Below are 27,628 nucleotides of genomic sequence, written 5' to 3'. Positions count from 1 at the left end.
GAAAACCTCTTTTGTATAACACTTATAAAGATATTATTGTATCTGCGAATTGAAATCTATTTAGACACTAGTGAAAAAGAAAGTTATATGGACATTTTGAAAAATGAATTCTGTGAAATTACACTTGATCTTAGCCAAAAGAGGATTCTGTGAAATTAATGTAATTATTGATATTCAAATGTTTAATACATGATATGGATAAAGATGACCTTTTCTGTAGAGTTCACAATAAAGTTGTAAGTACTCATTTTGCCTAACAAATTTGAAATTAATAAAAGAAAAAAGAAACACCTCATCATTATGACTATTTCACTGTGAATTACCCAGTTAAAAGAATTACTTCAACAAGAAAGAGTTGTGTATCACATGCTGGAAGAGAACACTTGACAGCAGGGTCAGCTCTATTAAATACATAACCATTACCTGCATGAACTGCTGGTGGTGGAATGAATGGGTATAATCTTGGAAATACGTACCACAAGCCTTAAAAATGTTCATACCTTTTCAAATATGAATTACATTTCTAGAAATGTAGTCTTTGAAAATACTCTATTTCAAAGAAAAAAAATTGTGCTCAGTAATGTTTATTAAGTGTAATACTAAAAATGTGGAAGCCACATTAATTCCCACATTGAAGGAGAACTATTACTTAGAACCCGTCTTACTGAATTACAACAACTGTATTGAGGTTCTTATTTGTGAACATTAGATAGATTTAATAATTCACTTGAACATGAGTTTTTAGGAGTTTTCAGAAGATTTATGGAAGAGTGCTTCAGATTATTGTAATACTTAAACTGGATTTATGAATAGTTGTGGATATAGGTACATTTAGCTGACTACAAAATGACCGAAGTTAAACTCAATATTTGGTTAAAACTGGGGCTACAGCTGAATATGAGCATCGTGGAATGAATTTATTGGAGTATAAGAATAACTGAATAATATAAGTAAATATAATAAATTATGATATTTCATATAATTTAACATAGTCAAATCTTATTATAAGGGAGAATCAATAACTTTCATTTTTAAAATATGAAAATATTAAATTGCTACTGTGATTTATTAAAAATGAGATTTGTATTTCTAAAAGGGACTCTTACTCTCAGCTGATGGGTCAGTGAATAAGAGAAATGCTTTTACTTTGGTTTTAAATCTACCCATAGAGGAAATTGGCAATGGTAATGCTGCCACCAAGTCATTAAGCTTTAATTCTTATTCTCTTCAAAAGCAATTGAATAAGGTAAAGACTTATCTCCTGTATTAGTTTGTTTGAAAGTGATTATGCAAATTTATTGAAGTAATACTAGAAAGTAAAGCTTCTGCCTATCACTTGAAAAGATGTGATGATAGCAGGGATCTCCACTATCACCACTGCTATTCAACATAGTACTAGAAGTCCTAGCCTCAGCAATTAGACAACAAAAAGAAATAAAAGGCATCTGAATCGGCAAAGAAGAAGTCAAAATCTCACTTTTTGCAGATGATATGACACTTTATGTGGAAAACCCAAAGACTCCAACCCAAAACCGCTAGAACTCATACAGGAATTCAGTAAAGTGGCAGGATATGAAATCACTGGAATTTCTATACACCACTAACAAGACAGAAGAAAGAAATTAAGGAGTCAATCCCATTTACAATTGCACCAAAACCCATACGATACCTAGGAATAAATCTAACCAAAGAGGCAAAGAATCTGTACTCAGAAAACTATAAAATTCTCATGAAAGAAATTGAGGAAGACACAAAGAAATGGAAAAATGTTCCATGTTCATGGACTGGAAGAACAAATATGGTGAAAATGTCAATGCTACCTAGAGCAATATACACATTTAATGCAATCCCTATCAAAATACCATCAACTTTTTTAAAAGAAAGGGAACAAATAATCCTAAAATTTGTATGGAACCAGAAGAGACCCCGAATAGCCAGAGGAATGTTGAGAAAGAAGAGCAAAGCTGGTGGCATCACAATTCTGGACTCCAAGCTCTATTACAAAACTGTAATCATCAAGACAGTACACTACTGGCAAAAAAACAGACACATAGATCAATGGAACAGAATAGAGAGCCCAGAAATGGACCCTCAACTCTACAGTCAACTAATCTTCGACAAAGCAGGAAAGAATGTCCAATGGAAAAAAGACAGTCTCTTCTACAAATGGGGTTGGGAAAATTGGACAGCCACATGCAGAAGAAAGAAACTAGATCATTTCTTTACACCACACACAAAAAAAAGACTCAAAATGGATGAAAGACCTAAATGTGAGACAGGAATCCATCAGAATCCTAGAGGAGAACACAGGCAGCAACCTCTTCAACCTCAGCCACAGCAACTTCCAAAGGCAAGGGAAGCAAGGGCAAAAATGAACTATTGGGACTTCAACAAGATAAAAAGCTTTTGCACAGCAAAGGAAACAGTCAACAAAACCAAAAGACAACTGACAGAATGGAAGAAGATATTTGCAAATGACATATCAGATAAAGGGCTAGTATCCAAAATCTATAAAGAACTTATCAAACTCAACACCCAAAGAACAAATGATCCAATCAAGAAATGGGCAGAAGACATGAACAGACATTTTCCCAAAGAAGACATCCAGATGGCCAACAGACACATGAAAAAGTGCTCAACATAACTCAGCATTAGGGAAATCCAAATCAAAACCTTAATGAGATACCACCTCACACCAGTCAGAATGGCTAAAATTAACAAGTCAGGAAATGACAGATGTTGGCAAGGATGTGGAGAAAGGGGAACCCTCTTACACTGTTGGTGGGAATGCAAGCTGGTGCAGCCACTCTGGAAAAAGTTGAAAATAGAGCTACTTATGACCCAGCAATTGAACTACTGGGTATTTAACCCAAAGATACAAATGTAGTGATCCGAAGGGGCACGTGCACCCCAATGTTTATAGCAGCAATGTCCACAAGAGCCAAACTATGGAAAGAGCCTAGATGTCCATCAATAGATGAATGGATAAAGAAGATGTAGTATATATATATATACAATGGAATATTATGCAGCCATCAAAAAACCAAAATCTTGCCATTTGCAATGACGTGGATGGAACTAGAGGGTATTATGCTAAGCAAAATAAGTCAACCAGAGAAAGACAAGTATCATATGATCTCATTGACATGAGGAATTTGAGAAACAAGACAGAGGATTATAGGGGAAGGGAGGGAAAATGAAACAAGACAAAACCGGAGAGGGAGACAAACCATAACAGACCTAACCTCAGGAAACAAACTGAGGGTTGCTGGAGTGGTGGGGGTGGGAGGGATGGGGTGGCTGGGTGATGGACACTGGGGAGGGTATGTACTATGGTGAGCATTGTGAATTATGTAAGACTGATGAATCACAGACCTGTACCTCTGAAACAAATAATACATTATATGTTAATAAAAAAACAAAAAAGAATAAAGCATAAGAGAGTCTGACAAAAAAAAAAAAGGAAAGAAAGAAAAGATGTGATGAGCACTGGGTGTTATAAGCAACTAATCATTGAACATTATATCAAAAAGTAATGATGTACTACAATACGTTGGCTAATTGAATTTAAATAAAAAAGTAAAATAAACACATAAATAGATTAAAATACAAGAGAGTTAAAAAAGAAAAGATGCTTTCACACTATAGTTAGGAGTAGATTGTTGCCTTCAAGCATGCGTGTGTGTGTGTGTGTGTGTGTGTGTGTGTGTGTGTGTGTACAGATATACATATGTTTATATACATGCACATAGGTTTTTTGTGTTTTTTTGAGAGAGAGAGAGTGCAGGTACACATAAGCATCCTGACCCTGAGATCATGATGTCAGCTAAAAGTAAGAATTGGACACTTAACTAACTGAGACACCCAGGTGCCCCCATGCACATAGTTTTTCTTGCATTCACTTGTTTACACTATCGCTTTAGAAAAGTTTCAAGTAAGATATTTTCTTGAGTTCCTTGGGATATAAATGCATTTAAATAAATAAATGTACTTCACAAAGTTCAATTTTTAAATATTATGAATGTTAGCTGCCCAAGCATATTAGAACTAAAATATAATTTAATATCTATTATTTTGATTTGTATTATATTTTCAATTACATAATCATTTATTTGTTCAAAAGAGATAAACAATAAATGAGATGATATGCTTAGTGCTATATTTTTCAAATTTTTATACTGACTAGATATGATGATGGTGACTTGACCATGTATACTTTAAGGAATGTCAGATATAACATTAAATTAGGCTCCCAAAGGCCAAGACCAAAATGAAGGCCAAATGGGAGTTTTTGGCTACTTAACAAGATCAACACCAACTATAGATGTTTCCCTAGCTCTAAGTATAACGTAGAGGTCAGGGGCATTTGATGGATCACTATTAAGCCTTGGAGAGAGAATATTAGTTATCCTTTCATGACTGTGTGCTCTTATATCAATTTTTTTCAGAAAATATATAGAGTTTATATAAAATAAAACCTTCATACATAGGATTTAGTCTTTGTTCTACAGATAAATTTGTTCAATTTTTGCCACTAGACATATTACTCAAACTTGTCCCTTGAGTTTTTTGGTAGTCTGAAGCTGGAACTCTAGTAGACTCTCTAGGAAATGTTCATAGGTCCTGAGTTCTCTTATATTCATAACAGATTATCTTTGGCCTTTATACCAGTTTTGAATGGATATAAAATCCTTGGCTCACATTTCTTTTGCTTGTGTGTATCTTAAATAGATTGTTCTAATACCTTCTGGTATGAAGTGTTATATTAAGAAGTGAGTTGGTTTGTTTTTCTAGATGGTCAAATTTATTTACTTTTTTTCAGTCTTGTTTCTTTTCTTTTTTTTTTTAAGATTTTATTTATTTATTTGACAGAGAGAGAGAGAGAGAGCACAAGCAGTGGGAGCAGTAGGCAGAGGGAGAGGGAGAAGCAGGTTTCCCATTGAGCATTGAGCCTGATGCAGGGCTTGATTCCATGACCGCAAAATCATGACCTGGGCTGAAGGCAGACACTCAACCAGCTGAGCCACCCAGGTGTTTCTAAGGCATGGTAAAGACTTTTATCCTTTAAATAACATTGACTTATTTTAGAACTGGAACAGATAACATGGAAAGTTTGAAAATTTTTTAATTTGAAAATACTAATTTGTACAACTTAAAATCTCAAATATGCATGCAATATTCAAGTGAGCAAAATTAAAATGATAAAATGCAAATTTTCAGACCTCTTTGAAATTAGTGCTTAATAATTCTAACAATTTTAGCAGAACTCTTAGTATTCTTTCATTCTCCTCTTCCTTCTCCTTCTTCTTCTTTTTGTTTATTTAAAGTTCATGGCTATAGGATAAAATCCAAAGTATAGTACAATTCATTTTACATTCTGATTCCAAACAACCTCTTCAGTCTTATCTCTTGTCACACTCTTTGGATCACTCTTGTCTTCCACCAGGTTCTTACAAATGTAGTAACACCAGACTGCTTTCTACTCTCCAGATTGAATGTGCACTTTCTTATCTCTGATCTTTTGGAATTTTCTCGGCTAGAAAGGCTGTCCCTTTGAGCTCCACCCCACTAGAGCATTTGTCAAAACTCTTCTTCAAGATTCAGCTCAGATGTTGATTCTTCCATCCCTTGTGTGTGGCCGAACAGTCTGGTCAGAATTTATTATCTCTCTCTATGTGTTTCCATAGCCCTTTATTTATAACTTTCTTCTAGTTTGGAAATCCTTTGATTACTTTTTTGTTCACTGTGATTACTTTTCACTTATTCATCATTTATTCATTCATTCAAAAAATATTTATTGAATGCTTACTATATCCCAGGTGCTACTATTAATCAGTCAAAAAATATATAGACTTACCGGTATGACCCCTTTGCTGCTGAGGTTTATAGTATTCTGGAAGAGAGAGTCATTAATTAAATATCTATGTAAACACACCCACACACAGTATATAGACTTAAAAAAAAACAAATAAACAATAAACCACCCCAAAGTCTTCTATGTCCTCATGGCACTAGCTTCTAGTCATGATAAGTTCTGAGTTCTTTGAGTGTCAGTGTCACTTTCTCCAGCATCAGATAAAAGGTCCTTCCTGCATAGAGCAGGTACTCAAAAGCTATGCCTGCTTATTCCCCTTTCCCATAGATAACTGTTTCTCTGTAGTTAACAAAAAGTTTTGTTAAATTAATCATGCCAGTGAAGTGTAGAGATTGTCTATTTTGAAGGAATCTAAGTAATTAAATAATAAGTGCCCCCATTCTAATAAATACCAGTTAATCCACCCATGATAACAGTCACCTAAATATATTTATCACTTGGATATTTTTTTAACACCTAGTAGTTTTTATCATTTCCTAACCTGGGGAAAGAAACATCCAGATCCAGAGAGTTCCAAATAAGATGAACCCAAAGAGACCCACATAAAGATACATATAATTAAAATGTCAAAAGTTAAAGATAAGGAGAGAATCTTAAAACCAGAAAGAGAAAAATATACAAGAAAACTCCCATAAAGTTAACAACAGATTTTTCAGTGGAAACTTAGCAGGCCAGAAGACAGTGGCAAAATATATTCCAAGTGCTGAAAGAGAAAAAAAAAAAAAACACTTCCAAGAATACTCTACCTGGCAAAGTTACCATTCAGAATTGAAGGAGTAATAGAGTTTTCCAGATAAGCAAAAGCTAAAGGAGTTCACTAAACCAGTCTCACAAGAAATGTGGATTTTATAAGCCCATATCCAGCGCATGCTTTTCTAAGTTAACCATGTCCTCAGGCATGTTATAATATTAGTATACATTCTATATGTGTAGAGGGAACACATTGTCTAGTTTATATTTTTATGATGCATATATTTTATGTGCCTGGATAAGATCAGGGGCCTTTGAGACTTATGGAAGAAAGTAAAATATTGGCTATAGAAAGACTTGCCTACTTTCAAAGAAAGATGGACAGCTTGTGTAAATCTTATTGTCAGCTCCTTTATTAGTACTGTATTAGGTAGGAAATAAAGAGTGACCAGGGTGCCTGGGTGGCTCAGTTGGTTAAGCGTCTGCCTTCGGCTCAGGTCATGATCCTGGGGTCCTGAGATTGAGTCCCGCATCAGGCTACCTGCTTGATGGGGAGCCTGTTTCTCCCTCTGTCCCCCCCCACCTCTGCTTGTGCTCTCTCTCTCATACACACTCTGTCTCATGCTCTCTCTCTCACAAATAAATAAATAAAATCTTAAAAAAATAATAATAAAGAGTGACCAGATAAACCTTGGAAGCAATTGCATCCAATCATATTCTGGAAACCTGGGAAAGTCATCATTAACTTCAGAGAAGATCCCTAAACTAACAAAAATCCTGTTCTCTGGACCATACCATGCTGAGACCATGTTGTATTCTGGCCACACTATTTGCCGTGTTTTCCTTCTCCTACCCCTGAATGCAGTTTCTCTGCTTTCTGGCCTCTCCTTTTTCATTCTTCTTAGCCATTATGAATTCTGAAAATTTCATCTGTGGTCTGGATTTTAATTATCTATGTATACAACCCTCAAAGTACAACCAACACTTGAACTATCTAAACCAACAGCTATATATCTAATCTTTCCCTATTTATACCACCCTGAAACTCCACATAGATGATCCATAATCAAATCAGTCTCTGGCAGCTAAATTTGAATTCATAATTAATCTCAATATAAAATCCATTGCTCATTTTCTAGGTCAGTTAATAACCTCATTTACTCAGGCACCTAAGTTTGGAACTGAGCTTCTCCTATTCCTTTATCTTCCACAACCAACTGGTCACTGATTCCTGTTACATATAATCTTTCCTGTCCATCTGAATCTCTGCAGGCCTAGTACCACTCTATTAATTCACATCCTCATAATCTCTTGTTTGAATGTAATGATCTTCCTGTTGTCATCTATGTATAGTCCTCCGCTCAACCATTTTCCACATTGCTGAAAATACCCTCCTGTTGCTTTCTTGTTAAAAAAAATCCTTCAATGGCCTCCATTTTCTAGAAGATAATATTTAAAGTACTTAGCATGAAATGCAATTCCTGGTCTAATTCCAGTCTCTCTCTAATCTTGTTTTTTTCCCATTTCTCAGGTTTTATGCTCAAGGTATAATAAGTGTAACAGTATAGTTCTTCCACATCTATCAAGATTCAATTCAGGTGACACCTACACTATGAAGGTTTTGCAAGGTCTCCTGTATTGAGGCAAAGCTAATACATGGTTAAAAACCATTTAAAAATCTTCAAGTTATATTAAAATAGAAGATTAACTCTTCTATTTCTCACTTAGACTGTGACTTCCTGTTGTGTGTTGTGTGTGCATATGTATTCTCTTTCTCCCTCTCTCACACACACATAGGGTTTAAAAAAGTGAGTATAGAGTTTAGTACATGGTGGTATGGACTATGGTATATGTTAAACTAATATTTGTTGAAAGAATAAATAAGAGTAGAGTGTAGAAGAGTTTTCAGATTTCCATATTAAAAGGGTTCAGTAAGCAATTCATTTTGGGAAATGTTTCATATTATATCCTCAGTGAATAATTATATCCTGAATCTATGGAACTCCATTCCTTTCAACATAGATGTATGATACTATATTTGTTTGTCCTTTTGGGTTTTTGAAATTATAAAAAAAAAATGAACCTAGCATTTTAAAAGTACTTATGAAGAAAAAATATGTTTATAGACTGAGGAAATACCTTGGAAATGCATTAATCCATGGTGTTGATGGCAATATAGTAAATTATATAATATAATAACACTAACTTTTCTTTAAGGATAGAGCTGAAAGTGCTTTTTAATTAAAGTCTGTATGTTTAATGATTTCCCTTTGAGATTGAAACTTAAGAATGATTTGACGGTAATTCTGAGTTTCACAGTGAAAGAAATCACAACTAAATTTCTTGATAATACCAAATAATGCTAAATTTGAGTGTCAGGTTTAAAATATATATTTCTATATTTGCTTTGTATGTGTTTTTATTTACGTTTCTGAAGTCTTTTACTTCCTATGACTTTATACGTATATGGAAAAAGACTATAGTCTTGAGCACCTTATGTTTACTTCAATATTTCTTATACTGTCACCTGCCTTTTCATGGATGTATTAATTAATTGAACAAATATTTGCCAATCACTTAATATATGCCAGAGCTGAGACATACTATAAGTGCTAAGAACTGGAAATACAGCAAAGAACAGCATAACAATTGATACGGAATTTTGCATATAGTAAGGCAGTTAATAATAACTAATTGTGCTAATGTGTGCTTGACTGTATTTGTGATAACTGCTACAAAGGGAAGGAAAGGGAGCTCTGAGAGCACAGACCTATTCTAATCTACAGGGTTTAGGATGGATTTTTTTTTTTAATTTTATTTATTTATTTATTTATTTATTTATTTATTTATTTATTTATTTCCACTAGAGTGAGAGAGAGAGAGAGCACGAATGCAGGGAGGGGCAGAGGGAGAAGCAGGCTCTGCACTGAACAAAGAGCACAATGTGGAACTTGATCCTAAGACCCCATGATCATGACCTAAGCCGAAGGCAGACGCTCAACTGACTGAGCCACCCAGGTGCCCCTAGGATGGATTTTTTTTTGATAAAACTACATTTCAACTGAGAACTGAATAGATTTGTCTGTATATCCCTACAGAGAGGGGTGAGGTATTTCTAGCGAGTGGGAACGAGGTCTTTAAAGGTTTAGAAGCCAAAGGGAGCTTGAAAGGACATCTTGAAAAGCTGTGAGTTAATATTAGCATATGTGCTGCCGAAGCGAGCACAAAAAACTGTGAGTTAATAGAAGTAAGAGATATCTCCAGAGAAATTAATATGAGTCAGTTAGGTATATAATTTTACGGACAATTAAAACTGTTGCTTATGTTTCTTTGATAAGTTGGAGATACTTGGCATTAAGATAAATCATGCAAAGACAAGATTTATCAGGTAAGTCTAATGTAATCTTTCCTTTCTTTAGTGTTAGATGCACATATTTTGGTATAACCACTAGGTTTGTGGAAAAATTACAACTAATGAATTAATAATTGAAATGTTATTTAGACCAGATTTATAGAGATATTTTATAAGATAGAATAGAGTTAATCATAATAATGATTCAGAACAATGGATATTTTTATTTTTTTATTAAAACATAATCAAATTTAAAGTTTACTTTTACCAAAATTCTTAGCATAAATTCTTAACTCTAGTTTGCTAATACAAAACTTGTGGCTTAAAAAAAAAAGACACAATTTAAAGGAAACCAAAATGGAAATTAAATGACAAAAAACAAATGTTTCACTTCTTGCAGAAGGAATTCCAAATTTGTGAATTGTATATAATGGGAAAGCAGGTAAAAGTAGGGGAAAAAATATTTGTTGCTTTACCATCAGTTATTTGGATCTCCCTTTTGTAAGCTTCCTATTTGCAGCAGTGACTTCTGCCAACTGCCTTAATTTAGGTCTATAGTGACAAATTCACAGAAGATCAAGTGGTTCCCAGATGAATGTTATACAAAAGTATCTACTAATCTATGGGAAAGAAAACACGAAGCATTAGGGAGCCCGAGAGCCATGAGAATGGGGGGAAAAGGGCATTGAAAATGAGCGATATCACCTTCCTCCTAGGTTCCTTTTTTGATGGAATAGTCACGTGAGTGTATATTTGTTCACTGAATTTTTCAGGAAGGAAAATAATAGAGCAAAGAAATGAAAAACAAGTCACCTCTTGCCAAGAAATATCTATAATGGCAATGGGGAGGTTTCAGTAGATGAGAGAAACATAAGTAAAATGGAATGAATAAAATACAGGACAGAAAGAGGTCTAAAGAAAAGTAAATGAGGTGTGAAACACAAGAAGAGGATATGAAACATAGATACAAAGAAAAGAGTCTGAAGGAAAATAAAATTCTTATTTAAAATGTAGGTAATAGTGAGTTTTCATCTATTCATAAATCATCAGATTATTTTTATTATTCATATTATTATGTTGCAATTTTATTAGTTTTTGAACTGACTTAATGGAATCCAAGGACATCAATTTTTTTTCTAATATAAAAGGTACAATATATAAAGCAAATGTAGTTATTTTCTATATTTGAACACACTATATTTGCTATGGAAAGAGATTATATCATTTGGACTAACTGAAAACCTTCCCCTGGGAAGGGCATATGTCACTGAAATGCAGGCCAACTTAAGAACCAAACCCAGTCAAGCCCAACCAAGATTCAAATCCAACCTAGTGAGTACATGGTAATAGGTGTTTCTGGGAGGTAATCTCATTTCAGCTTAACCTTGGGAGATCAGTCCATATGAAACAGTCGTCACATAAATGGTTATAGAAAGTAGGATCTAGTGTAGGGGAAAGATGGTTGAGGTAGATCTCAACTTAGGACAGTCTGAGGTTATATAAAAGTAAATGACCCATGACTGAGTAATTAAGGCAGAATTTTCAGTTTAGAGAACTAGGCTATCAGAGAAGTACGTTTGTGGAGAGAGGTGGAGGTGGTTTATTCCTCACAGCCAAAAATTCTCAGAATTTGTCCACAGAGCACAGGAAACCAGGTATGCTGACAGAAAAGCGGACTGGCAGCTCTGATTTTTTTTTTATAATATTTCAAGTTGTGGGATTCCAGATAAGACTCGATTTCCAGGTCCTGAAATCAGATGTTACACATGTGGTTGGAAAGGCCTGGAGTTGCTGGTCATTTTTTTGGTTTTTTTCATCAGAAACAGGATTTTGGGAACTAGGTTAGAGCGGATTAGGTAAGGAATGAACATCTAGCTGGGTGACGACGGAAACCGGAACTCCGGAGGCTAGGACTTACAGTAATAAAAATAATAATTGAGCAATCATATTAGCCTCTGTGCTGATTAGTTCATATATTGTTTTACTTAATTTTCTTGAGCATGCTGTAGGGTAGGTAGTATTATTGTTCTCATTCAAATCTGAAGGTAAAGAGAATAAATATGATGCTGACTATCACATAACTAGTAAGTGATGAAGACATTATACAAATTATCTTTATTAAACTATAGGGCTTATGTCTCCAAAACAACTTAGAAGAAAGTGGTAAGGGAGGTTGATTAGAAAACAACACAAAAAGAAATAAAAAGATAATACTGAATTAATTAAATCAAGACAGAAAAATAAACAAATTATTTGGAAGGAGAGAGATAAGTACCAAAGGACACAAATAATTGACTACAGTTTTCCCTAAGGGGTTGGGAAAAGACAAAAGACTGTTCCATTGACTTTGGGGTTTTAGTACTTCAGAGCAGTCTTTCATGGCTAATACTGTTATCCCCATTCTGCTGATACGGAAACTGAGACCTAATGATCTTAAGATCCTTGTCCAAGGTCATGAATTTAGTAAGAGGTAGATATAGCATTCACACCAGAGCAGTTTGTTTATTCTGTTTCAGAGTCAGTGGCCTGAAGGACTACACAGTACAAGCACAGATACATAACTAATGAGGCTCAACATCCAGAGATAAGATCAGATCACTTTCAGAACACAAGATGCTTTTTTATGAATAAGGCAAGCAATGTATTAAGAAAGGAAATTTATTTTCAACTATATATTTTTTCCTTGCATGCCATTGTTCATGGCTTATTAAAATACCACTAAAGGGCTCCTGGGTGGCTCAGTTGGTTAAGCGGCTGCCTTCGGCTCAGGTCATGATCCTGGAGTCCCGGGATCGAGTCCCACATCGGGCTCCCTGCTCAGCAGGGAGTCTGCTTCTCCCTCTGACCCTCTTCCCTCTCATTTTCTCTATCTCTCATTCTCTCTCTCTCAAATAAATAAATAAATAAATAAAATACTACTAAATTTGACATCTATATTTCTGGTACATGATTAATTTTACTTCAATACAATAAATGTGCAAATCATAACTTTCACTTTTTAAATGACATTGTGTGAATTTTGTTTTCAATTATGAACACAGTCTACCTCCTCAGGTTTCCAGTTAAGATAAAAGGATATGTCACAGTAAGGAACAGTCAACTCATCAAGAGTCATGGTGTGAAGTGGGTTCTATGAATTCCTGCCAGATGGAATTATTTGTAATGATGAATGATCTCAATTTCTGTATAAGTAATTTAAAACTTATTCTTGGTAGTGAATGAATTTTGTATCATATAACAAAAAATTAATTATATCTGCTTTTTTTAATGGAACACTTGAGATGGCATTTACTACCATTGGATACATAACTGTGCTAAAATATTTAATCTAATAAAACCCCAAAATGTCTACTAGATAGCAGCACAATAAAGCTGAACCATTTGAATATCACCAATACATATCCAAAATGTTTTATGGAGAATATACAAAAGAAGATCAATTTAGCTTTTTCTGTTCTTTTTTTGCCCCTCTGTCTCATTATAGTATCAAGCTGAACTGTTTATTAAGTATTTTTTTTAGGATTTTATTTATTTATTTGACAGAGAGAGACACAGCGAGAGAGTGAACACAGCAGGGGGAGTGGAAGAGGGAAAAGCAGGCTTCCCGTGGAGCAGGAAGCCTGATGCGGGGCTCGATCCCAGGACTTCTTTGAGCCGGAGGCAGATGCTTAACATCTGAGCCACCCAGGCGCCACTATTAAGGTATTTTTATTGTGCAGTTACCTGCATTAAGTCAGGGAAGATACCAGAAGATGCTAATAGATTTTTTTTTTTTAAGAGTGGCCAGTACAGTCTAAGCGAAATAACATGAAATGGAAAAATGATTAGTATGTGAAGTAGAAAGAGTAATCAGAGGATACTATAAGAGTAAATAAAAGAAAAAAAAAGTTTCACCTACAAGGAACTTCACATGGCTAGGCAGGAGGATACAAATAATCACAATTATTTTCAAAAAGTTATTTTTTTATTTCACAAATAAATTTGCATGGGAGAAAATACCGTACTGCTGTTTATGTACACTGACAGAATTGGCTTTTTAAATTTGGGCATGACAATATTGCCATAATTATTTGCTTTGCTTTAAATAAGTTATTTGGATAAAAATTAATTATTTTTTCTGGCATTTAACAATGCCTTTGATGAATGGAAGAATTCTTTCATTTCCTACATCTAACAAAACATAGGTCATAAAAATACAAAAAACTGATTATTTGACTAAGTGAATATATGCATGAATAAAAAATCATTGAATAAGTAATTGATCAGAGTTGATTTGAAGCTTAAGTAAAAGTTCAAAAAAGAAGAAAAGGTACTCTTGTCCATGGCACTCTGTCCAGTGTTCTATTTGAAAGTAAAGTCCAACTCTCTTGCACTCTTGCCAGTAGTGAACAACTCTGAGAGGAAGCTGATAGCTATTACTGCTATGGAAATGTTTCTTGTTTCACCCATCCCCTTCTCCAGAGTACTCTTTAGTATCAGTAAAAATGAGTTAAGAAATAGGCGGAAGACATGAATAGACATTTTTCCAAAGAACACATACAGATGATAAGATGTTCAACATCACTCATCATCAGAGAAATACAAATCAAACCCACAATGAGATACCACCTCACACCTGTCAGAATAGCTAAACCCAGAAAACAACAGATGTTGGTGAGGATGCGGAGAAAGGGGAACCCTCCTACACTGTTGGTGGGAATGCAAGCTGGAGCAGCCACTCTGGAAAACAGTACGGAGGTTCCTCAAAAAGTTAAAAATAGAACTACCATATGACCCAGCAATTGTACTACTGGGTATTTGCCCAAAGGTTACAAGAATAATGATTTGAAGGGGCACATGCACCCCGATATTTATAGCAGCATTATCAACAACAGCCAAATTATGGAAAGAGGCTAAATGTCCATCAACAGATGAATGGATAAAGAAGAGGTGGTATATATATATATATATATATACCTATATCTGTATCTATATCTATCTATCAATAGAGAGAGTGGAATATTACTCAGCCATCAGAAAGAATGAAATCTTGCCATTTGAAACTATCTGGAGGCAGCTAAGTTGTATTATGCTAAGCGAAATAAGTCAATCAGAGAAAGACAAATACAATATAATTTCACTCGCGGAATTTAAGAAAAAACAGATGAACATAGGGGGGAAAAGGGAGGGAGGCAAACCATAAGAGACTCTTAATGACAGAGAACAAACTGAGGGTTAATGGAGGGAAGTGGGTGGGGGATGGGCTAAATGGGTGATGGGTATTAAGGAGGGCACTTGTGATGAGCACTGGGTGTTAGATGTAAGTGATGAATCACTAAATTCTACTCTTGAAACCAATATTACATTATATGTTAACTAACTAGAATTTAAGTAAAAACTTTCCAAAAAACAAGTTAAAAAGAACTAAGTAAAATGAGAAAATGATGAGGGAAGAGAAGTTGGTAGAGGAAATTAGAATCCTTTGAACATTCATGTATGCTAGAACATGGTGATCAGGGAAGTTAAAAAATACATATTTACAGAGAAAAGATAATTCAAAAGACATGATAGACAATTAATGTTGCTATTAACTATTGGCATGCAAAGAAGTTTGCATTTCAGAGACACTAAAAAGAAAAAATATTGAATTTGATTTTAATCAGAAAATAAAAAAGAAAATTTGTTAAATTTAAAAATTCATTTTAGATGTTTCTTCTTTTCCTAAGTACTTAATGCTATAAATTTATCTGCAAGCCCTCTTTTCAGCTACAGACCACAAATTTGGTATGTTTTTTTAGGAATTTTATTCAGTTCAACGTATTTTCCAATTTCCTGTATACATAAGTGTTTTAATTTAGAAATGTGTTGCATAATTTATGCAAGCATTTGGAGAATTTCTAGTTGTCTTTCAACAGCGTCTAATTTAATTTTCTTGTGGTGAGAGAACATAGTTTATATAACTAAAATTCCTTAAAATTAGTATAAATTTCTTTTTAACTACCTCTTATTATCCCCTTAATGTCTGTGGTGTTCATACGAGGTTCTCCTTTTCAAAAAAACTTATATATTCTCACCTTTTCTTGATCAGTTTTACTGGAGGTTTGATTAATTTGTCAGTCTCTTCAGAGAATAAACTTTTGGCTGTTGATTTTCTCTTATTTTATTTTATTAATATTTTTGCTACTATCTATGTTACTTTTCTTTTCCTACTTTCTAACTTAATTTTCTTCCTACTTGAGTTTGAAGATTAGTTTAGATTTGCAACCCCTCTTCATTTGAAGCTATAATTTTTTCTCTAAGCATTTCTTTAATAACAACTTTTGATGAGTCATATTTTTATTATTATTCAGTGCACAAATTACCAATAACATGAATAGAAGAGTGGGCAAGGCTACCAATTGGATGCTATAGTAGTTAAATAAATAATGACAATTTTATGCAGATATATTTGATAATTTAGATGAAATGGAAATTGTCTTTAAAGATATAAACTAATACAGTTCACCAAAATAAGTAACTTGAATATCTTCATATTTACTAATGAAATTCAATTTGTAGTTAAAAAACAGCCCAATATAGAAAACCCTGGGCCCAAAAAGCCTCAGTGGTTAATTCTACCAAATGTTAGAATCAATCATTCACTTCTACTTCCAGAAAGTAGAAAGGAGGAAACAATATCCCACTTGTTTTAAAGCCAGAAATACCATGGTACGAAAAACAAACAGATATTATGAGGACAAATAAAAAAACACTACTGGGATGCCTGTTGTCATGGACCTTGAGGCAAAAATCCTTTAAAAATATTAGCAAGTTGAATCAGTGATATATAAAAAGAATAATATACTACAATCAAATGGCATTTATCCTGGGAATGCAGGTTTGTTTGACATTTGGAAATCAATCAAAATAAACCACCACATTAACTGACAAAACATTTTGAAAGACAATTTGATCATCCTAATAGACATAGAATACATGAGATAAAATTCAACATCATTTATGATAAAAACTTCAGAAACTACAAATAGAAACAAACTCCCTCACATGGTAGAGAACATCTACAAAAATGCATAGTTAATGTGTTATTTCATGGTGATGGCTGAAAGCTATTGTCTAAGATAGGGTAGTACAAGGATGTCCAAACTCACTTATCTATTCAATATTGTACTAGAAGTCTTAACCAATGCAATAAACTTGAGAAAGTATCAAATACATATAGACTGGAAGAGACAAAGTACAAAGTTTTTGAGTTAGGAGGGTTTTTTTATATTATAAATGGATCTCAAAATTATCCATTTCCCATTAAGTTCTTCTCTGTAAAATGCCTTAGAAGTCTTTGACACTAAGTTTTAGATCAGGTTAAGCACACATGTATTTTCTTATTCTCTCTTCATTTCCTCTTTCTCTATGACTCCATATTCTAATTTTTTTCATGCTATTTATTTATTGTCCCCTTTAATTCTTGTGTTCTATACCTGTTTCCTTTCTCATGCTGAACTTTGCCTGCTCCTCAAAGCCCATTATATTCTCAACGGCTAATGGTTCTATATTAATATTCTAACTTTTAATGAAAGCTCCTGGAAATTGTACCATATCACAAAGAATTGAGTCTAATAATGGGAATTTCAGTTAACATGAAATCTCTGAACAGGAGACATTTGAAATCACTCAGGTATTTCAGGGCATTTCACTTTAAAATTAACAATACTTTCAGCTGGTACTTTTTAACACTTGGTGTTTAGTCATTGCCTTCTCCTGGCTAAAGGAAGGATCCTTCTAGACTGAAATTATCCCTATGATGAACCTGGCTTTCTACATTAACATCCTACACTCTCCTCATGTATATATATATAAATATATATATATACATGATATATATATATATATATATCATGTATATATATATATTTATATATATATACACACACACACAGGTGTTCGTCTTACATAGAAAAATTGTATTAGTTATCTAACATAATTTAAAAATAATCAATTTATTGACTGCATATTGCTTGTCAGGTATAGGGCACTGATACAGACAAATAAATTTGCTTTCCCCATTCATTCTTTTTTTTATTAACATATAATGTATTATTTGTTTCAGAGGTACGGGTCTGTGATTCATCAGTCTTACACAATTCACAGCGCTCACCATAGCACATACCCTCCCCAATGTCTACCACCCAGCCACCCCATCTCTCCCACCCCCACCACTCCAGCAACCCTCAGTTTGTTTCCTGAGATTAAGAGTCTCTTATGGTTTGTCTCCCATTCATCCTTTTTTTAAAAAACTATCTCACATTATCTCTGTTACATTCAGGAATATTGTAGACATAGTCCATGAATATTCATAAAGTGGAAAGCTCTCTTTTTCACCAATTTATTTAAGCCTGATTTTATTGATATATGTGTTAGAGGATTCAGTGGACTTGAAAAAAAAAAAAAGCAGAACTGGCTTCTAATTAAGCTCCTACCAGTTTTCTAATAAAAAATTATGTTAATAATAGTAGTAGCAGCATGATAGCAACAATAGCTACAATTTTTGAACATTTATTATATGACTGTGTTAAGCGTTCACAAGTACATTCACAACAATCCTATGAGATTGGTAAATTATTATCCTTATGGTTAAATACAGGCATAAGGAGACAAGATAACTTGCCCAAGTTCACACAGCTACTATGGTCCACATCTGTCGGGCCTGAGCTCAAAACCACTCTAACAGGAGTTTCATTTACTTGCCATTATTTCCATTCCAATACAGAGCAGTAAGCTGAGGGTTTCAGAAAGAGGTAGTACGTAATCCTTGCTTAATGATTTCACCCCCTGCTGTGACTCAAAAGAATCCAAGAGATGGAAATGCATGCTTGGAAATCTAATTTGTAGCATAGCTCTATGGAAAGAGACCTCTGTTCCTAAGACAGATAAATATTGTTAATGTTTTTAAAGTGTCCAACCTCTTGTAAAACCTATGTCAGGGATGTAATCAACTTGCATAAATGACTGAAATTTAGTATGTAAAAAGACAGGTTAGGGACTTAGAAACATTCAGAATACCTTCATCCAACATACTGTCCCAGGAAATGAAGTTTCAGTACTTATATGCTCATAGGCCTAAGAAATTCATATAAGACAGTTAAATATTCTAGTTCATAAGGGTCCTTATCATTGGCATAGTCAGAGTTGGTAAGAGATGGAAAGACCTTCGAGCTCATTTCACTTATCAGAAAGGAAGCTGACACACTAAGCCATTTATGTAGGTTTTACCAGTAAGCTGTTGACCCAGCATTAGAAACTGAGACTGTATGACAACTGCTGTCTTGCTTAGTGTTTGCAGATAGCACGTTTGCTGCAGAAGAACTGGCTTATACCCAGCTTCCATCCTTCTCCCCCTCACTAGCAACCATTATTCTTGCACATCTTCATTTGAGAAGGCTCCATATCATTCCTGATAAGAAATAATTGTCACCCTCAGCAAAAAAGCAGGGGAGTGCACAGGGTTGATATTCTTATCCTCAAAATAATTTTTCCCCAAATCAGGGTTAAGTCACATTGATTAACAGGCATGAGCTTCAATCTGATATTGCCACTGATTGCCCTGCACTTGCCCGCGCTTTAGGAAAGGATTTCAATTTCCAGGATCTGTACTCCACTTTTCACAAGTTGAAAAGTTACTCCAACTGGTGAAATAAAAATGACAACAAGGACTTTCCTCATTTCAATCCCTGACGTGACCCTGAATCTACTAATGTGCTTTCTTAAATATCCAACTACATCATCTTATTTCAACTGGGGCAGCTACTCCTGCTGACATAGTCTCACTCTCCTTCAAATAGAAAGCATTGCAGCTCTCCACTGTGCTCTTGCCTTTCTAATCCATCATGACATTTTCTTTAACTGTATTTTTATTTTACTCAAGTATGAGCATGATTTAAAGAAAAGCTGCATATATTAAATACTCTCATTGGACAAGCTATTACTTATTCAATAAACAGAAAATATGCACAAATAAGACATTCAGAGATTACAATTCTAAAATGTATTTATAAATCATAGTTGTTCATACATTATTTTCTGGTTAAAACGCCTACCTAATATTGTGATGGTTCAGTTAAAAAAAAAAAAGGTAAAAGTTATTTCTAGTACTCACAGTCTGTTAGCCAAACATTTATTTAGTCTCTAAGGTAAGCAAGATAACCAATTAACTTATTTTACAGTTCTGCGGCAAATCTCCTTGTGATAGTGTTGCCATATTTAGCAAGTAAAACTATAGGATTACCTAGTTAAATATGAATGTCAGGTAAGCAACAAATATTTTTAGCATAAATCTGTATGAAATACTGCATAGAACATACTTAAACTAAAATTTTTTGTTGTTTTTCTGAAATTCATATTTAAATGGGAGGTCCATACTTTGGCAATCCTAGTTTTGAGGAAATTAATGAAAGAATTTGCCCATATATGTGGTAATCCTTCACCTTCCACTGGACCTTCTCATCATCTTCTATAATAATAATCTTTGTAAATTAATACTTAAGGATGAATTAACTTGAATTCAAAATACACTTTCTTTTGTGACTTTTGGAAATCAATCTTACTTGACGCTTATGTGTGTATATTTTCGTGTACATAACGCAATAGCTATAACTGATTTAATCTGATTGTCAGAGTGTATGGATTGTATTACCCATCTTTAAAAGAAACCAGGAAGTGGTGTTATTGTCCTCTAAATTGCAAACTAACTGAGTTCTGTTTCTGATGCTGTCTTGGGTGTTTTTATACATGGAGGTTTGATATTTTTAGAATTCAAATATAAGTACTTGACTACTTAGGAAGATCGTCTAACTAAATTTCTAAAAAGGAAGAAAGGCGTACTAGCAATATTCTTTGGGATTTGAGAGGGTGGCATCATTTTGAAATTATTAAGAGAACACTCTTATAAAGAAGGTCTTGCAACTTGCAGTTGCTAGGTTACTGTACAGAGAAAAAGTGTGAGTGACACCTGCCTGTGCATGTAGGAGAGAATTAGAGCAATCAAATGGTTCATAAGACAGCAAGACCAAGGTTTTAATTTGCAAGCACAGGACTACCATTAATAATTAATTTATGAATAAGGAAACATAAATACCATGAAAGTTAAAGTTTTATAATTTTGTTGGACAGGGGTGATTTAAGAAATTTGTGAATTAAGATTGATTTGAGGTAAGATTAAGTATAACACGAAACAAACATTTTTTTCTGCTTTTGTTTTATCTTCTAAAGTAATGTAATAATCTGCATAGACTTGTTAGAACCATATTGCAATACAGTTTAAATGCAGCAAGCTAAAGGAAAGATTTAGCAGAGAACAAAATGAATCTTTGATGGGAAAAAAAATTACAAAGAGAGTAGGGACTAATCAAAGGATAATCTTTTAGCCTTACTTTCTGCTACACTTTTTTTTTTTTTTTTGGATAATTTCAGTTTGTTTATCTGTTCCAATTCCTACTAATGTTTTACTACTATCTTTATAATATTGCATTGAACACCATTTCCCCAGACATTTATCTGCCATTCTGATAAATCTGGTTAATTCTCCTCATCAATCCATGGCTCAAGTTTTTCAGTTACATATCTTGACAGTAATGTTGTCTTTTTTTAAAGATTTTATTTATTTATTTGTCAGAGAGAGAGAGCGTTGAGAGAGAGAGGGAGGCAGAGGGAGCCTGTTGCAGAACTCAATCCCAGGATCCTGGGATCATGACCTGAGCTGAAGGCAGATGCTTAACTGACTGAGCCACCCAGTCATCCTGACAGTAAAGTTGTCTTAAAGCAATTCTAAATTTAGATATATTGATGGTTTGGAATATATTCTTTCACACCTTGTTAGTTCATCTAAAGCACAGTATTTAAAATTCTATTAAGCTATTCTCACAGAATTACAGTACCTGCATAAGTTATCCCAAAGGAGAGCCATCTAGTCACTGGAATTTCTATTTCTGATCCTCCCTCAAATATAGCTAGCAAATAAAATCAAAATCACACATAATAAATACATGATCCATTAACACTTAAAAGAGAGTAATGTTATGTTTAATTCTAAGAATAAAAGAATCCTTCTTGTATTTGATAGCCTTTTATTTATTGTTACAGATGAAATGTTTGCATCTCCCCAAATTCGTATATTAAAATCCTAATCCCCAATGTGGCTATATTTGAAAATAGGTCCTGTGAGGAAGTGATGAAGGTTAAATGAGATCACAAGGTGGGGCCTTAATCCATTAGGGTTAATACCCTTATAAAAAGAGGAAGAAACACCAAAGAACATAGTGAGAAGGCCACAATCTACAAGCCAGAAAGATAGCTTTTACCAAAAACAGACCATGATGGCACCTTGATCTTGGACTTTCCAGCCTCCAGAACTGTGAGGAATAATTTTTTTGTTTTTTAAGCCCCTTATGTGTAGTATTTGTTAGGCAACCCAAGCTGACTAAACACATGACATTTTTCTCTAATAGCTTTTTATAAATATTTTCCTAGAGATTTTCCAAAATATGCCGAGTTGCTATTATGGTATAATTATCCTGGTACACCCCAAACAGCTTGGTCATCATCCTCCGATCCTCTTACTCTTCCCCTTCCTCTCCTTACACATTTATCATGTGTTTGAAATGTAACTGAAGTGTGATTTCTTGAGAATGAAGCATTCTATTCAAGAAACTTCAGCTATTGAGTTACTGGATTCACTATACTTACATCACACTTAGAATAGGAATAGTGATAAATGTTTTAAAAGAAGCAACTGTGAAGACTCCTCACATAATTCTGAGCAAGGTCTGTTGTTGATAAAAACAAACAAACAAACAAAAAACCCAAAAAACTGGAAACAGAATTCAGTGATTCCCTAAAGTTTGTGCATAGAAAAACCTGAATGGGCAAACTGGAGTAAAGATGTCACAGTCTGTGGCGGGAAATGAGGTCAAATAAGAAGGGCCCTAGAATATGGGGTCTTGAGAGCAGTATAAATATTTTATTTCCCAAAGCATCTAGCCCAGAACCTCTCACAGAGTGGGTGACCAATTTAATTCTTACTGAATTAAAATAAATGGATCAGTATGCCAAATTTGGATTGAGTCAGTATTACAGTTATTGAAAATGAGGCTCCCAGTGATATATCTACTACAATGGCAACCTGAAGTATCTAGCATTGTATTTCCACAACCCAGGTCTTTGCCATTGAGTTGATCCCTATTAGAGAAGGAGAAAGCATTAAGACTAGAACTTGGGGAGAGAAGACATTGTTGTCACCTCTCCACATACCTAACAAAAGATGATTTGTCTTCACTGTTGAACATGGTTAATGCACGCTTTAATTGAGGATTGTGAATTATTTCATTTGTAGAGAGAGTGGTCCCTTTATTGACCTTGTGCTATTATATTTAGAAGTTTCTTCTACTGAGTACACCTTTTCCTTTAGCAAGAAGGAAAACAACCCTGTGATTGGGAGCCTTTGCAGGGGGTCACTGAATTACTTGTTTGAACATGTTAGCACTGATAACTACAGTGCTTATATTAATTCATGTGTAAACAAGCCCAGGTATATCTACAAGGACACCAATGAGGTCACCTTAAATCATATATTCAATTTCAGACTGGCACCAATGCATACAGATGTTAAAAATAACCCTGCCTCATAAATTAGAACAGAGAAACATAGTGAGGAGTAACGTGTCTAGAGCCAGATTCATAGGCCAGATTCATGGGCTGAATCCATCGCCTATGAGCTCTGTGATATTAGGTAATTTCTTAACCTTTCCGTGCCTCAGTTTTCATACATGTAAAACAGGGATAGTCTTAGTACTTACATCATAGGATTGTTACGAGTTCATAGGAGTTAATATTTATAAAGTGCTTAGAATTGAGTCTGAAATATAAGAAATAGCTTTGAAGTATTTGTTAGACAGTTGAACTATTTTCCCAACATAAATTAACTGTATTTGCCCAATTTTAACTTAAATTCTAAGAAATTATTACAAGTGTGTGATTACATTTACATAATTGCTCTCATACTGTAAATATTCTTCTGCAATTTGCTATTTTCACTCAGCATTATGTTTTTGAAATAAGCCATCTTGATACTTATATATGTACTCCATTCTTGTTAACTGTTTTACAGAATACTACTATATGAATATACCAGAGTTTATTTATTACTTTACTGAAAGATACTTAAATTTTTTCCAAGTTTTTCCTAGTACAAACCATACTGAAATAAAAGATTTGCACTTGTTTCCTGTATACATGTATGAGAGTTACTCTAAAATCTAGGATTAGAATTGCTGGATAAACAAAATGTACATATTTAACTCTTCTAAATATTGCTTTTCTAAGTGGTAATTCCAATTTTTAAAATTTTTTTAAAGATTTTATTTATTTATTTGAATGAGTGAGAGCAAGAGAGAGAAAGAGAGATGGAGAGAACAAGCTGGGGAAGGGGCAGAGGGAGAAGCCGCCTCCCTGCAGAGCAGGGAGCCTGACATGGGACTCAATCCCAGGACCCTGGGATCAGGACCTGAACTAAAGGCAGATGCTTAACTGACTGAGCCACCGAGGCACCGCAGTCATTCCAATTTTTACTTCTATGAACAGTGCATGAGGTATTCCATTCCCTTACATTCTCAATTATAGCTAATATTAATGGACTTTACATGTTTGTCAGTTTGATAGATGTGAAATGGGAACTTACTAGTTAAGCTTTCCTTATCCTTATTACTACTGAGTTTGAGCACATATATGTATATATATTTCATATATTTATTAACCATTATGGTTCTGCTTCTGTGGCTTGCTTGTATATCCTTTATCCATGTTCCATTAAGTTCGTTGTCTTTACTCACGGAACTGTGAAAATTTTGTTTAATTTTTAATAAATTAATTTAAATGAATTCTACATAGGAATCTATTGCAAAAAGTTCTCCCTATTTTTTTTACAAATTTTAATTTTTAGTATTTTGAAATAAATCAATATTCTCTTTTCTTATTTATGCATTTAATCCTTGGTTAAGAAATCCTTCCTTATAAGGGTCAGAAACACATTGTGCTCTATATTCTAGTAAGTTGTTAAAGTTTTGCTGTTTACATTTTCATCTTTAATCCATCTGGACATTATTTTCAGAATGAGATGGCGAATTCATTTTCTTCTATCCAGATGACATCCACTTCCACCAGTACAATTTATCAAAGGGTCCATCCTTTCTCCACTGATTTTTAATGCCATCCCAGTCATAACATACGAACTGTTTACTCCAAAAGAAAGTGGCATCATTTTGCTCATCAAGTTCATTCCCGATCTGTTAGAGTATGTGGCCTGCCTGGTATTGATATTTTGTTTTCATTGAAATGTGCTTAGTGATCTAATACAGTATACGATAATATGTTAAAACTACTATATTTTTGCTTGAAATAACATGTATTCTCTAAATATTTGGTGTATGATTTTATATACGTTCATTAGATCAAACCTCCAGGATGATCTTTAGTATGCTTTCTTCTCTATACTAGATGTAGATTTAGAAACACTGTTACATGATTTTTTAAAAGATTTTATTTATTTTAGAGAGAGTGAGCATGGGGAGGGGCAGAGGGAGAGGGAGAGAGAGAATCCCAAGCAGGCTCTGCTCTGAGCACGGAGCCCGACTCAGGGCTCCATCCCAGGATCCTGAGATCATAACTTGAGCTGAAATAAAAAATCAGATGCTTAACCGACTGAGTCACCCAGATACCCCGAAACACTGTTACATTATTTATCATTTTTCTCTATTTGCTTTGTCCATAATTTTTATACTCTCAATTCTGTTAAAGTCTTTTTTAAATCACACTTAATAAATCTTATACTAAATTCAATATTCAAAGAATATTTCTTTTTTTATCTAAACTTAATCATGAACAGTGACCATGGAGTTCCTGAAGGTGCCAAATGTGAAGTGTCGGTAGTAGTATCATCATCAAAATCTTTGCAAACCTTTCTATAAAGGGCACTGCATTCAGTTCTGAATATACAACATGAGAATAGAACCTATACTAAAAGTACTGTGATTTACTACTTGAGGAGAAAAAGCAAATATACACATATGTACAAATATATTAACCAAAGTACTAAGTAATCACCCAAGTTTGAGCAATCAAAATATTGTTCATGAAGGATGTTAAAATCAAAGTAAGTCTCACGTGAAGAGCAGAATTTTGATAAGCAGAAGATACTAGAGAGTATCTTTCAGGAAGAAACCAGGATGTAAAACTGTGGAAGGAAAATAAGTTGGGCAAATATTTTATGAAAAATGAATGCACCATTATTTTGTGTTGATTAGAGAGTTTCTGTCCATATGTACTATAGATCTGGATAAACATTTTGATAAGGCAACTTGTGTGTAGCCTTGCAGTTAAGGTATTTGATCTTATTCTAGTGGAAAGAGCAGTGATTACTGAACAGGGAGATGATAAACAGTATTATTTTTTCTTCAAAAATATTAATCTGAAAGTTGTGTATGTGTCTGAGAGAGGAAGAAATTTTATAAATCTTAATTTTATTTAACAAACACTTTGTATAGATTGCCATCTGTTTGATACTGTTATAAGGATTATTCACAAAATATTTCATTAACTATTTAATTCTCATAGGACTCCATAAGATAATATGATTCAACCAATATTTTTAGATAAGGAAATAAAGATTATAAAGGTGAGAGATTCATATATGCACTCTGATGAACTGTGTGTACCAACCCATGGATAGATGTATCAATGATATTTAGGCTTTGTTTTCTTTATTTTAAAGTCAATATGAGATGCAGAGATATAACTCTAGGCTGTGAGGTTGAAAATACTTTTTGTAGTATAAAACCAGCTTAATGGTTTATAGGTAATAGAGCCAAAATTATCTTATTAGTAGTAATAAGTATCTTTTTAGTTTCTCATGTAAAAAAGAGAGCAGATAGTGGTGCTGAGATTTTATTTAGCTATACAGTGGCAATGTTCTTCAAATTTCAATAATATGTATACTGGATTCATGATTTTTTTCGTATTGATGTTTTTTACCAGTGTTAACAAGTACCTGATATTTGTCTACTTATTAACTTTTTTTTTAAATTTAAATATATATATATTTCAATAAAAAATATATCATTAAAAACAATGGAAAATTAGAATCCTTTGCTCCCAGTAAAGACTATCTCCAACCCTTGGTTATCCAAACTGTACAGTGTCCCTATTCTTAGCCTGCAGGTAAGCTCCTTCTACACCATCACAGGGCCTTCATCAGTCCCCAACCAGCTCAGCTCAAACTCCTAGCATGCCATGAAGTCATGCATTAGAGTGGTGAACGTGCAGTACTTCAAACTGACACTTGTCAATGGGATACAAGCCTCCTTAGCAGCAGAGTGCACAGCCACCTGGGCTGGCAGTGGGGTTGTGTGTTAGAAGACAATCCGTTGTGTCCTTGTGTGGAAGATCTCCAACATATACTCTTCTCTCATCTGTAGTATTAGAGGCCATCCCATCCTCTTTGTGTGGGAGCCAGGGAACTGTAACATAAAGGACCACTCAGTCTGGATTCAGATGTTCAAACAATGCCATCAGGAATGTCTTTTGTGCACAATTGTTCGCGTCATTTTTTCTCTATCCTGGCTTCATTCCCATGTGGGTTATTCTCTTTGATTTCATGCCAGGAAGAGGGTCAGAGAGAATAGTTTGGGCTG

At 34.1% G+C, this 27,628-nt stretch overlaps 1 long non-coding RNA gene across 1 annotated transcript in view; it reads right to left on the bottom strand.

Annotated features, from left to right (window-relative positions):
* LOC113928376 overlaps positions 1 to 27,628 on the bottom strand; it is a 162,039-nt gene that overhangs the window by 47,229 nt on the left and 87,182 nt on the right. The window contains exon 2 of the long non-coding RNA XR_003521893.1: positions 5,858 to 5,893. This is a non-coding gene — a long non-coding RNA (uncharacterized LOC113928376). The remainder of the gene's footprint in view (positions 1 to 5,857; positions 5,894 to 27,628) is intronic.

This window comes from Zalophus californianus, chromosome 5, assembly GCF_009762305.2.
Source record: "Zalophus californianus isolate mZalCal1 chromosome 5, mZalCal1.pri.v2, whole genome shotgun sequence".
NCBI lineage: Eukaryota > Metazoa > Chordata > Mammalia > Carnivora > Otariidae > Zalophus > Zalophus californianus.
This window is presented reverse-complemented; position numbering and strand designations above follow the sequence as displayed.